The sequence below is a fragment of the Triticum dicoccoides genome, chromosome 7B (assembly GCF_002162155.2).
Source record: "Triticum dicoccoides isolate Atlit2015 ecotype Zavitan chromosome 7B, WEW_v2.0, whole genome shotgun sequence".
In the NCBI taxonomy this organism is placed as follows: domain Eukaryota; kingdom Viridiplantae; phylum Streptophyta; class Magnoliopsida; order Poales; family Poaceae; genus Triticum; species Triticum dicoccoides.
The window spans coordinates 275948937-275960998 of NC_041393.1; positions in this window are offsets into that span (position 1 = coordinate 275948937).

The following is a 12062-nucleotide window of genomic DNA, read 5'->3' on the forward strand; positions in this document are numbered from 1 at the left end:
CACATCGTTCGGTCGTGCGAGTGAAAGGCAATAATGACGATATATGATGGACTTATTGAGATGAGAAAAGTTGGTATGAACTCGACCTCTCTTTTTTGTAAATATGATGAGTTCATCGTTCCTGATTAAGCTTATTATGAAGTAAACATATTTGCAATGACATTTAGAGATTATAGTTGCTTGTGCCATGCCTGATTAGTTATGAGTTATAATGGTTTACCTTGCGTGCCAACATGCTATTAGAATGATTATGATGTGGTATGATGGGATGGTATCCTCCTTCGAATGAATTGAGTGACTCAACTTGGCACATGTTCACGCATCTAGTTGAAACAAATCAACATAGCCTTCATGATATTTATGTTCATGGTGGATTATATCCTACTCATGCTTGTACTCGGTGTGAATTAATTTTAATGCATGTTTATGACTGTTGTCGCTCTCTCAGTTGGTCGCTTCCCAGTCTTTTGCTAGCCTTCACCTGTACTAAGCGGGAATACTGCTTGTGCATCCACTCCTTAAACCCCAAAGTTGTTCCATATGAGTCCACGATACCTTCCTATATGCGGTATTTACCTGTCGTTCCAAGTAAATTTGTATGTGCCATACTCTAAACCTTCAAATGAAATTCTGTTTTGTATGCTCGAGCAGCTCATGTTACAACTAGGGCTGCCTATATCTTCCATGCTAGGTGGGTTATTCTCAAGAGGAGTGGACTCCGCTCCTCATTCACGAGAAAGGGCCGGTAACCGGGATGCCCAGTCCCATGATCCAAAAAGATCAAAGCAAATCAAAATAATTAAACAAAAAACCCCCAGGGTTGTTGTTAGTTGGAGGCACTCGTTGTTTCGAGCAAGCCATGGATTGATGCTTGTTGGTGGTTGGGGGAGTATAAACCTTTACCATTCTGTTTGGGAACTGCCTATAATGCATGTAGTATGGAAGATACAGCCATCTCATAGTTGTTGCGTTGACAGCAAAAGTATGCCGCTCAAAATGTTATTCAATCTCTAATTTAAAATCGAGCTCTAGCACCTCTACAAATCCCTGCTTCCCTCTGCGAAGGGCTTATCTATTTACTTTTATGTTGAGTCATCACCCTTCTTATTAAAAAGCACCCGCTGGAGAGCACACTGTCATTTGCATTCATTACTATTGGTTTATATTGGGTATGACTTGACTGGATCTCTTTTACCATGAATTACAATGTTTAGTGAGTCCTTGATCTTTAAAGGTGCTCTGCATTTATGTTTTGCGGTCTCAGAAAGGGCTAGCAAGATACCATTTTGTTATATCATGTTATGATTGTTTTGAGAAAGTGTTGTCATCCGAGTTTTATTATTATGGCTCGCTAGCTGATTATACTATTGATATGAGTAATTTGTGAGACCGAGGTGTTATTGTGAGTATGGTTAGTTCATAATTTTTGCTGAAACCTGAATGCTGGCTTTGCATGTTTACAACAACAAGAGCAAATAGAGTTTTTAAAAGATTTTCTTTATCACTTTCTGTTTATCAACTGAATTGCTTGAGGACAAGCAAACGTTTAAGCTTAGAGGAGTTGATACGTCTCCAATGTATCTACTTTTCCAAACACTTTTGCCCTTGTTTTGGACTCTAACTTGCATGATTTGAATGAAACTAACCCGGACTGACGCTGTTTTCAGCAAAACTACCATGATGTTGTTTTATGTGTAGAAAACAAAATTTCTCGGAATGTCCTGAAAATCCACGGATGCACTTTTTGGAAAATATAAAAAATACTGGCGAAAGAATCAAGACCAGGGGGCCCACACCCTGTCCACGAGGGTGGGGGGCGCGCCCCCTCCCCCTGGGCGCGCCCCCTGTCTGGTGGGCCCCCCCTGAGGCTCCGCCGACCTCAACTCCAACTCCATATATTCTGTCTCGCGGAGAAAAAAATCAGAGAGAAAGTTTCATCGCGTTTTACGATACGGAGCCGCCGCCAAGCCCTAATCTCTCTCGGGAGGGCTGATCTGGAGTTTGTTCGGAGCTCCGAAGAGGGGTATTCGTCGCCGTCGTCATCATCAACCATCCTCCATTGCCAATTTCATGATGCTCACCGCTGTGCGTGAGTAATTCCATCGTAGGCTTGCTGGACGGTGATGGGTTGGATGAGATTTACCATGTAATCAAGTTAGTTTTGTTAGGGTTTGATCCCTAGTATCCACTATGTTCTGAGATTGATGTTGCTGTGACTTTGCTATGCTTAATGCTTGTCACTAGGGCCCGAGTACCATGATTTCTGATCTGAACCTATTATGTTTTCATGAATATATGTGTGTTATTGATCCTATCTTGCAAGTCTATAGTCACCTATTATGTGTTATGATCCGACAACCCCGAAGTGACAATAATCGGGATACTTCTTGGTGATGACCGTAGTTTGAGGAGTTCATGTATTCACTATGTGCTAATGCTTTGTTCTAGTTCTCTATTAAAAGGAGGCCTTAATATCCCTTAGTTTCCGCTAGGACCCCGCTGCCACGGGAGGGTAGGACAAAAGATGTCATGCAAGTTCTTTTCCATAAGCACGTATGACTATTTACGGATTACATGCCTACGTTACATTGATGAACTGGAGCTAGTTCTGCGTCACCCTATGTTATAACTATTACATGAGGAATCACATCCGACATATTTATCCATCACTGATCCATTGCCTACGAGCTTTTCACATATTGTTCTTCGCTTATTTACTTTTCCGTTGCTATTGTTACAATCACTACAAAACCCAAAAACATTACTTTTGCTACCGTTACCTTTAGTATCATACTACTTTGCTACTAAATACTTTGCTGCAGATACTAAGTTATCCAAGTGTGGTTGAATTGACAACTCAACTGCTAATACTCAAGAATATTCTTTGGCTCCCCTTGTGTCGAATCAATAAATTTGGGTTGAATACTTTACCCTTGAAAGCTGTTGCGATCCCCTACACTTGTGGGTTATCAAGTATGTCAAATTTGCCAAATCAAAAGATCTTACATAGACCCTTCCTGAAATATGATGAATTGCAATTGCTTTGATGACTGAGAACACAGTTTGCTAGTTTTCAAGAAAGTTTATTTCTTGTACTTTGGCATTGTGGATGAATTTTTACTTGACCATGAGAAGTTTTATGATGATTTATTATTGTTATAATAATTACCATGACGCTGCCATGTTCGTATTTTTGTTTTATTGACACCTCTCTCTATAAGCATGTGCTCATGATTATCGAGTTTAGTATTCGCTTGAGGACAAGTGAGGTCTAAGCTTCAGGGAGTTGGTACGTCCATTTTGCATCATGTGTTTCCTATTGTTATTTATAATGTTTTGGGTCAATATTTCATTTCACGAGGCAATTCTAATGCCTTTCTCTCTTATTATGCAAGATTTATATGAAGAGGGAAATTGCTTGTAGCTGAAATTCTAGACATGAAAAGAGCTACCGCAAAGATAGCTATTCTCTGAAGCTCCAAATGATCTGGATTTTTTTGGAGATTTATTTTGGAATTAACAAAAATTAATGGAAGAAGAATCACCAGAAGGGGGCCCACCAGTGAGCCACGAGCTCACATGGTGCCCCCCGGGGGCACGCCATGTGAGCTTGTGGGCCCACCAATAGGCCTCCGTGGCCTTCCTTCTCCTATATGATGCCATTTGCCCCAGAAAAAAAATCAAGAGAAGACTTTAGGGAGGAAGCACCGCCATCTTGAGGCGGAACCTGGGCAGGAGCACTTTTGCTCTCTGGTGGAGCGATTCCGGTGGGAATACTTCCCTCTGGGAGGGGGAAATTAAAGCCATCGACATCGTCAACAATCCTCTCATCGTGGGGGGACAACATCTTCACCAGCACCATCTCATCTCAAACCCTAGTTCATCTCTTGTATTAAATCTTTGTCTCAAAACCTCAGATTGGTACTTGTGGGTTGCTAGTAGTGTTGATTACATCTTGTAGTTATTGCTAGTTGGTTTATTTGGTGGAAGATTATATGTTCAGATCCTCAATCATATACAATACTCCTTTGATCTTGAACATGAATATGATTAGTGAGTAGTTCCATTTATTATTGAGGACATGGGAGAAGTCTTGTTATAAGTAATTATGCGAAGTTGGTATTCATTCAATATTTTGATGATATGTATGTTGTTCTTCCTCTAGTAGTGTCGTGTGAACGTGGACTACATGACACTTCATCATGTTCGGGCCTAGAGGAAGGCATTGGGGGGGGGGTAGTAAGTAGATGATGGGTTGCGAGAGTGATAGAAGCTTAAACCCTAGTTTATGCACTAGTAAAGGGGCTGATTTGGATCCCTATGTTTCATGCTATGGTTAGATTTATCTTAATTATTCTTTCGTAGTTGTGGATGCTTGCAAGAGGGGGTAATTATAAGTGGGTTGCTTGTTCAAGTAAGAACAACACCCTAGCACCGGTCCACCTACATATCAAATTATCAAAGTAGTGAACGTGAATCAACTAAACATGATGAACGTGACTAGATGAGAATCCTCATGTGTCCTCGAGAATGCTTTGCTCACTATAAGAGGTACTCTAGACTTGTCCTTTGCTATAAAAAGGATTGGGCCATCTTGCTGCACCTTGTTACTATTGTCACTTGTTACTTCTTACGAATTATCTTGCTATCAAACTACACGTTACTACTACTTTCAGTGCTTGCAGAGAATACCTTGCTGAAAACCGCTTATCATTTCCTTTTGCTCCTTGTTGGGTTCGACACTCTTACTTATCAATGGACTATGATTGACCCCCTATACTTCTGGATCATCAGGCACTAATAACGAGCATTAGGCATACCAAAGTCATGGCAACATCAATCTCTGAACATAGTGGATATTAGGGATCAAGCCCTAACAAATTGACACAATTACATATGAAATCTCATCCAATCCCCATCTACCTCAAGTATGCATACAAGGGTTTTACTCACACTTGATTGTGAGCATCATAATTTTTTTGATGAAGAAGGGTTGGTGACCACGATGGCGATGAATCCCTCTCTCCGGAGCCACGAAGGACTCCAGATCAGGGCTCCCGACGAAGAATAGGGTGGCGGCGACTCCGTATCATAAAACACGGTGAAACTTCTTCTCTTCCTTTCACCGAAGATGTGAATTTATAGTGTGGGAATTAGGGCGAGCGACCTTGGTGTAATTGGGAACGCGAGCAACGGACTGCCGATGAACTGGTTTGAGCAATACATCGAACAAGTCATGGGCAACCTGGCGATGTAGTCAGAGGACGCCACATGGAGGACTTCCTTGGCCTTGGAGGTCGGGGAGGAGACTCCGAGGAGGACGACAAGATTGATTGCGATGTCTGGAGTGGCCGTAACGAGTTCGTACTTGTCCGTACCCAACAATGACGCGCATGCCGTCGGGGAAGACTTGGGGGATGGGTCCTCGACGTGGTTCGGCCTGCTGGTGTTGGTCGTCACCGCAGCGTCGATGGCAAGGTCGTAGCAGATGGATGTGGTGTTGTTGGTGTCACAGATCTCTTGGTTGGTGGCGCCTTCACTGCGCCGCCCGTGAAGCAGCCGCCGAGCTCTGCCTCTCTCTCCCCGTGCGCAACCGCCGCCAACGTTCCTCCCCTCTCTCCTCGTGCCCAGCCGCGATGATGGGCGAGCATTTCCTCGGCGATGGGGCGGTGGCCAACGGCTTCAGCCGTGATACGTCTCCAACGTATCTATAATTTTTGATTGTTCCATGCTATTATATTACTCGTTTTGGATGTTTATGGGCTTTACTTTACACTTTTATATCATTTTTGGGACTAACCTACTAACCGGAAGCCCAACCCGAATTGTTTTTTTGCCTATTTCAGTGTTTCGAAGAAAAGGAATATCAAACGGAGTCCAAACGGAATGAAACCTTCGGGAGCGATCTTTTTGGAACAAACGCAATCCACGGGACTTGGAGTGGACGTCAAGCAACAAACGAGGCGGCCACGAGGGTGCCCGGCACGCCCCTTGGGGGTGGGCGCGCCCCCCACCCTCGTGGGCTGCTCGAGCGTCAACCGACCTACTTCTTCCTCCTATATATATACACGTACCCCGAAAACATCCAGGAGCACCACGAAAAACTATTTCCACTGCCGCAACCTTCTGTATCCGCGAGATCCCATCTTGGAGCCTTCGCCGGCGCTCCGCCGGAGGGGGAATCGACCACGGAGGGCCTCCACATCATCTCCAAGGCCTCTCCGATGAGTTGTGAGTAGTTTACCACAGACCTTCGGGTCCATAGTTATTAGCTAGATGGCTTCTTCTCTCTCTTTGAATCTCAATACAATGTTCTCCTCGATCTTCTTGGAGATCTATTCGATGTAACTCTTTTTGCGGTGTGTTTGTCGAGATCCGATGAATTGTGGGTTTATGAACAAGTTTATCTATGATAAATATTTGAATCTCCTTTGAATTCTTTTATGTGTGATTAAGTTATCTTTGCAAGTCTCTTCGAATTATCAGTTTGGTTTGGCCTACTAGATTGATCTTTCTTGCAATGGGAGAAGTGCTTAGCTTTGGGTTCAATCTTGCGGTGTCCTTTCCTAGTGATAGCAGGGGAAGCAAGGCACGTATTGTATTGTTGCCATCGAGGATAAAAATATGGGGTTTATATCATATTGCATGAGTTTATCCCTCTACATCATGTCATCTTTCTTAATGTGTTACTCTGTTTTTATGAACTTAATACTCTAGATGCAGGCAGGAGTCGGTCGATGTGTGGAGTAATAGTAGTAGATGTAGAATCGTTTCGATCTACTTGTTGCGGACGTGATGCCTATATACATGATCATGCCTATATAATCTCATAACTATGCGCTTTTCTATCAATTGCTCGACAGTAATTTGTTCACCCACCATAATACTTATGCTATCTTGAGAGAAGCCACTAGTGAAACCTATGGCCCCCGGGTCTATCTTTTATCATATAAGTTTTCCATCTACTTTTTTTGCATCTTTTACTTTCCAATTTATATTATAAAAATACCAAAAATATTTATCTTATCATATTATCTCTATCAGATCTCACTTTTGCAAGTTACCGTGAAGGGATTGACAACCCCTTTATTGTGTTGGTTGCGAGGTTCTTGTTTGTTTGTGTAGGTGCGTGGGACTTGTGAGGAGCCTCCTACTGGATTGATACCTTGGTTCTCAAAAACTGAGGGAAATACTTACGCTACTTTGCTGCATCACCCTTTCCTCTTCAAGGAAACCAACATAGTGCTCAAGAGGTAGCAGGCCGCCGCTCGTTGCACGAGTGGGAAGCCCACTTGCTGTTCGAGGTGAACATCCCGGCGCCTCTCGACATGCGCGCGCCGTGGCAGTGGAAGCTCAGTGCCGGTGGCGTCCCCATCCCCCCTGCCCGACGTCGTCGTGCGCGCCGACTACTTCGTTGACGAGGTCGACCGCGTGTGGGCATCGCTGATGGAGGAGCAGCGGGCCCTCCCGCAGTACGCCGCTGGCAACCACGAGGCGTGGACGGCGTACTTACAGCACCAGTAGGCGCAGCGGCTGGCCTCCACCAACAACGCGCCGGTGGTGCGAGGGAACAAGAACAACGAGGGCCGCTGCCTATGGTGTGGCGGCCCTGGCCACATGCTCCACGTCGTTCTTTGGCACCTCGAGGGAGATAGCGACCCGCCGTTGACGTACCATGCCGCCCCGGTCCGGAGCGGCGGCCAGGGATGCCGAGGAGGACGACATCCTCTTCTTCCTCCTCCTCCCGCTCCTCCTCACACTCTTCCGGGTCGCCAGCGCTGTTCAGCATCAAGGCGGAGCTCGCGGAGACACCGCTCGGCCGGCGCACCCGCAACACCGGCATTGTCATCAACGAGGGCGGGCGCGCCTCTTCCTCGGCTCCTCCCAGCTTCGTCAAGCCGAAGATAGAGCCAGGACTCGCAGCCGCCGTGAAGACGGAGGCCGGGCTCGCCTCCGTGAAGACAGAGCCAGGGCTCGCTGCCGTGAAGACGGAGCCAGGGCTCGACGACGCGGCGGCCTTGAAGTGCGTGTGCGAAGACTGGGCACGTACGGAGCTGGAGCGCCAGCGCCGCGCCTTTCAGCAGTTCACCGCTCGGTGCCGTGGCCGCGATGAGGGAGGCGTCATCGTCCTCAACGACGACAGTGACGACGATGCACCGCCACCGGTCCGCCAAGGCGACCCCGGGCAGGGGTCCAGCAGGGGCGGCCGCGTGAAGGAGGAGAAGGACGACGAGGACAATGGCGATGGTGGTGACGTCGGCGACTTTGCCGCGGTCAGCGCGTTCTTTGGCGTGTAGTTGTGGCCTTTGTTTTTTAAAGTATTTCAGTGTCCTATGTAAAAAACTATTTAAGTCGCCTAAGTAATGTCATGTTCGCCAAATTTTAGCTGAATCTTTGTCCCGTTTGATGAATTTTAGCTGAATTCCTTTTCAAAAAAAATATTAAAGACGCCTTCTGGGGGTGACCCTAGGGCCGGCGGCTGGGAACCCGGAAGCCCCCGGGCCTATTTTAGCATCGCCCCCAGGCGGCGATTTTACGAGCCGCCTGGGGGCCAACGGCTGGAGATGCTCTTAGAGCAACTCCAGCCGCGCCCCCAACAGGCCCCCAAGCGACTTTTTACGCGCTGGTGCCGAAAAAACGCCCTACTCGCGCCCCCAAGATGCTGAATTCCGCCGGCTCGACCCGTTTTTGGGCCCGGCGATCGCAGGCCGAACCCGGTGCACTAGGGGCGCTCAGGGGCTCCGGCGCAAGGGAAAAGCACAACTGGGCCACACTGTCAGGCGAAAAGTCAAGCCAACCGTCTAGATTCACCCCCCGCCCCCGCGCTCGGTCGCCACCCTACCGATCCCGGCGCCGCCCACCACCACCACAGCTAGATAGGCCATTCCCCGCTGAAAAAGAGAAGAGGTTTCGCGGCAGTAGCCTCTCCACCACCGTCCGAGCGATTTTTTTGGCGTTTAGCCGCGCAGGGGCAGTGTACCGTTGGGTGTGCGCCCACCACACCCGCAAGGTGTTCAGCAATTTATCTGCCCGACCCGGCGATGGACTCGGACAACGAGGAGGTGCTCGCGACGTTGCTGGAGGAGGAAGCCGAAGCCGCTGTCCAGGAGCAGGAGCATCTCATGGTTCTCGCCGCCCTCACCGGCCTGTTCGCGAGCAATGAAAAGCCGCGACGAGGTGGCTCGGCATCGTGGCGGGTGAAAGCAAAGAACCGGCATCGTCTGGAAGGCTACTGCATGCTCTACTCCGACTACTTTGCCGATGCTCCATTGCACGACGAGAAAGCATTTCGGCGCAGTTATCGGATGAGTCGAAAGCTTTTCCTCAGGATTGTGAATTCCATCCGGGAGTTCGACAGCTACTTCAAGTGCAAGAAGGATTGCACTGGCACACTTGGATTCACCTCAATCCAGAAGTGCACGATAGCTATGATGATGCTTGCATACGGAGCTCCCGGTGATTCACTCGACGACTATGGGCGCATGGCCGAGTCCACGACCATTGCGTGCTTCTACAAGTTCTGCAGGGCAGTGGTGGCAGTGTTTGGACCACGATACTTGCGATCAACCAATGCTGAAGACACTGCTCGGATCCTAGCACATGATGCAGCAAGAGGATTTCCTGGGATGCTTGGAAGCATCGACTGCATGCATTGGAAATGGAAGAACTGTCCATTTGCTTGGCAGGGGATGTACAAAGGCGCCAAAGGCGGTTGCAGTGTGGTACTTGAGGCAGTGGCCACACATGACCTCTGGATTTGGCACTCTTTCTTTGGGATGCCAGGAACTCACAATGACATCAATGTCCTGCAGTGCTCCCCTGTTGTTGCCAAGCTTGTTGAAGGTCATTCTCCTCCAATGAACATCGAGGTCAATGGGCGGCACAACAACAAGGGGTACTACATAGCTGATGGCATCTATTCAAGATGGTCGACATTTGTGAAGACTATCTCAAACGCTGTGCCAGGAGGCAAGAAGTCTCGCTTTGCCAAGGCTCAAGAGTCTTGCAGGAAGGATGTCAAGCGAGCATTTGGTGTGCTTCAGTCTTGATTTGCTGTTGTCCGGTACCCTGCTCAGACCTGGTCGAAAGATCAAATGTGGGAGATCATGACTTGTTGTGTCATCTTGCACAATATGATCATTGAGAGTGAGCAGGAAGAGCTAGTGTTTGACACTGGACCATACTACATGCAGGGTCCTCTTGCCCAAGTTGATCACCAGCTACCGGCAACCTGGACTGCCTACCTCAGTGTGCCTCAGGAGATCCGAAATCCACAGGTGCATGAACAACTGCAGCAGGATTTGGTGGAGCACCTATGGAGGATCAAGGGCGACGCCTAGCTCGACGTGTGATGAAATATGAGTTTTCATTTGTTCAACTATATAATTTGTATTGAACTATTTGTTGTTGAACTATTTAATTTCTATTGATTTTACGTGATAAAACAACTATTTATGTTGAGAATTCACGCCGAACCACGCCTAGTATGGGCCGATTCGTGCCGATATCAGGCCATTTTTCGCCAAAAGTGGGCCAAAAAATGGCCGGCATCAGTGCCTGGGGGCGACGGCTGGGTGCCCAACCGCCCCAGAGCCGATTATACCGCCGGCTAGCCCCAGGCGACCATTTTTATGCCTCCTGGGGTGCCAGCGGGCGGAGATGCTCTTAGAGCATCTCCAGCGGCGCCCCCAGAACGGTCTCCCAGGCGATTTATTTGCGTCGACACCGAAAAAACGGCCCAGTCGCGCCCCCAGGACGCCGAATTCCGCCGACTCGGCCCGTTTTTGCGCCCGACGCTCGCCAGCCGAACCCGACGCACTGGGGGGGGGGCGCTCAGGGGCTCCGGCGCAAGGGAAAAGCATTCATGGGGCCACATTGACAGGCGAAAAGTCAAGCCACCCGCCCAGATTCGCCTCCTACCCCCGCGCTCGGCCGCCACCCTGCGCCACCCTACCGATCCCGGCGCCGACCACCGCCCGCCGCAGCTAGGTAGACCATCTCCCGCCGGGAAAAAAGAAGGGGTTTCGCCGAGGCAGCCTCTTCGCCGCTGCCCGGGCACCTTTTCCGGCGTTCCGCCCACGTAGGGCCTATACACCGACGGGCTTACGCCCACCTCGCCCACAAGGTGTTCGGTGAATTGCCCGGCCCGGTGATGGACTCCGAAGATGAGGAGGCGCTTGCGGCGTTGCTGGATGAGGAAGCCGAAGCCGACGTCCAGGAGTAGGAGCATCTCATGGTGCTCGCCGCCCTCGCCAGCCTGCTCGCGAGCAGTGAAAAGCCGCAGCGAGGTGGCTCGGCGCTTGGGCGGGTGAAAGCAAAGAACCGGTATCGTCTGGAAGGACTGCATGCTCTACTCGGACTACTTCGCCGACGCTCCATTGCACGGTGAGAAAATATTTCGGTGTCGTTATCGGATGAGCCGAAAGCTTTTCCTCCAGATTGTGAATTCCATTCGGGAGTTCGACAACTACTTCAAGTGCAAGAAGGATTGCACCGGCACACTTGGATTCACCTCAATCTAGAAGTGCACGACAGCTACGAGGATGCTTGCATACGGAGCTCTCGGTGATTCACTCGACGACTATGAGCGCATGGCCGAGTCCACCACCATTGAGTGTTTCTACAAGTTCTGCAGGGCAGTGGTGGCAGTGTTTGGACCGCAGTACTTGCGAACACCCAATGCGGAAGACACTGCTCGGATCCTAGCACAGAATGAAGCAAGAGGATTTCCTGGGATGCTTGGAAACATCGACTGCATGCATTGGAAATGGAAGAACTGTCCATTTGCTTGGCAGGGGTTATACAAAGGCGCCAAAGACGGTTGCAGTGTGGTGCTTGAGGCAGTGGCCACACAGGACCTCTGGTTTTGGCACTCTTTCTTTGGGATGCCAGGAACTCACAATGACATCAACGTCCTGCAGTGCTCCCTAGTCTTTGCCAAGCTTGTTGAAGGTCATTCTCCTCCGGTGAACTTCGAGGTCAATGGACGGCAGTATAACAAAGGGTACTATCTAGCTGATGGCATCTATCCGAGATGGTCGACATTTGTGAAGACCATCTCA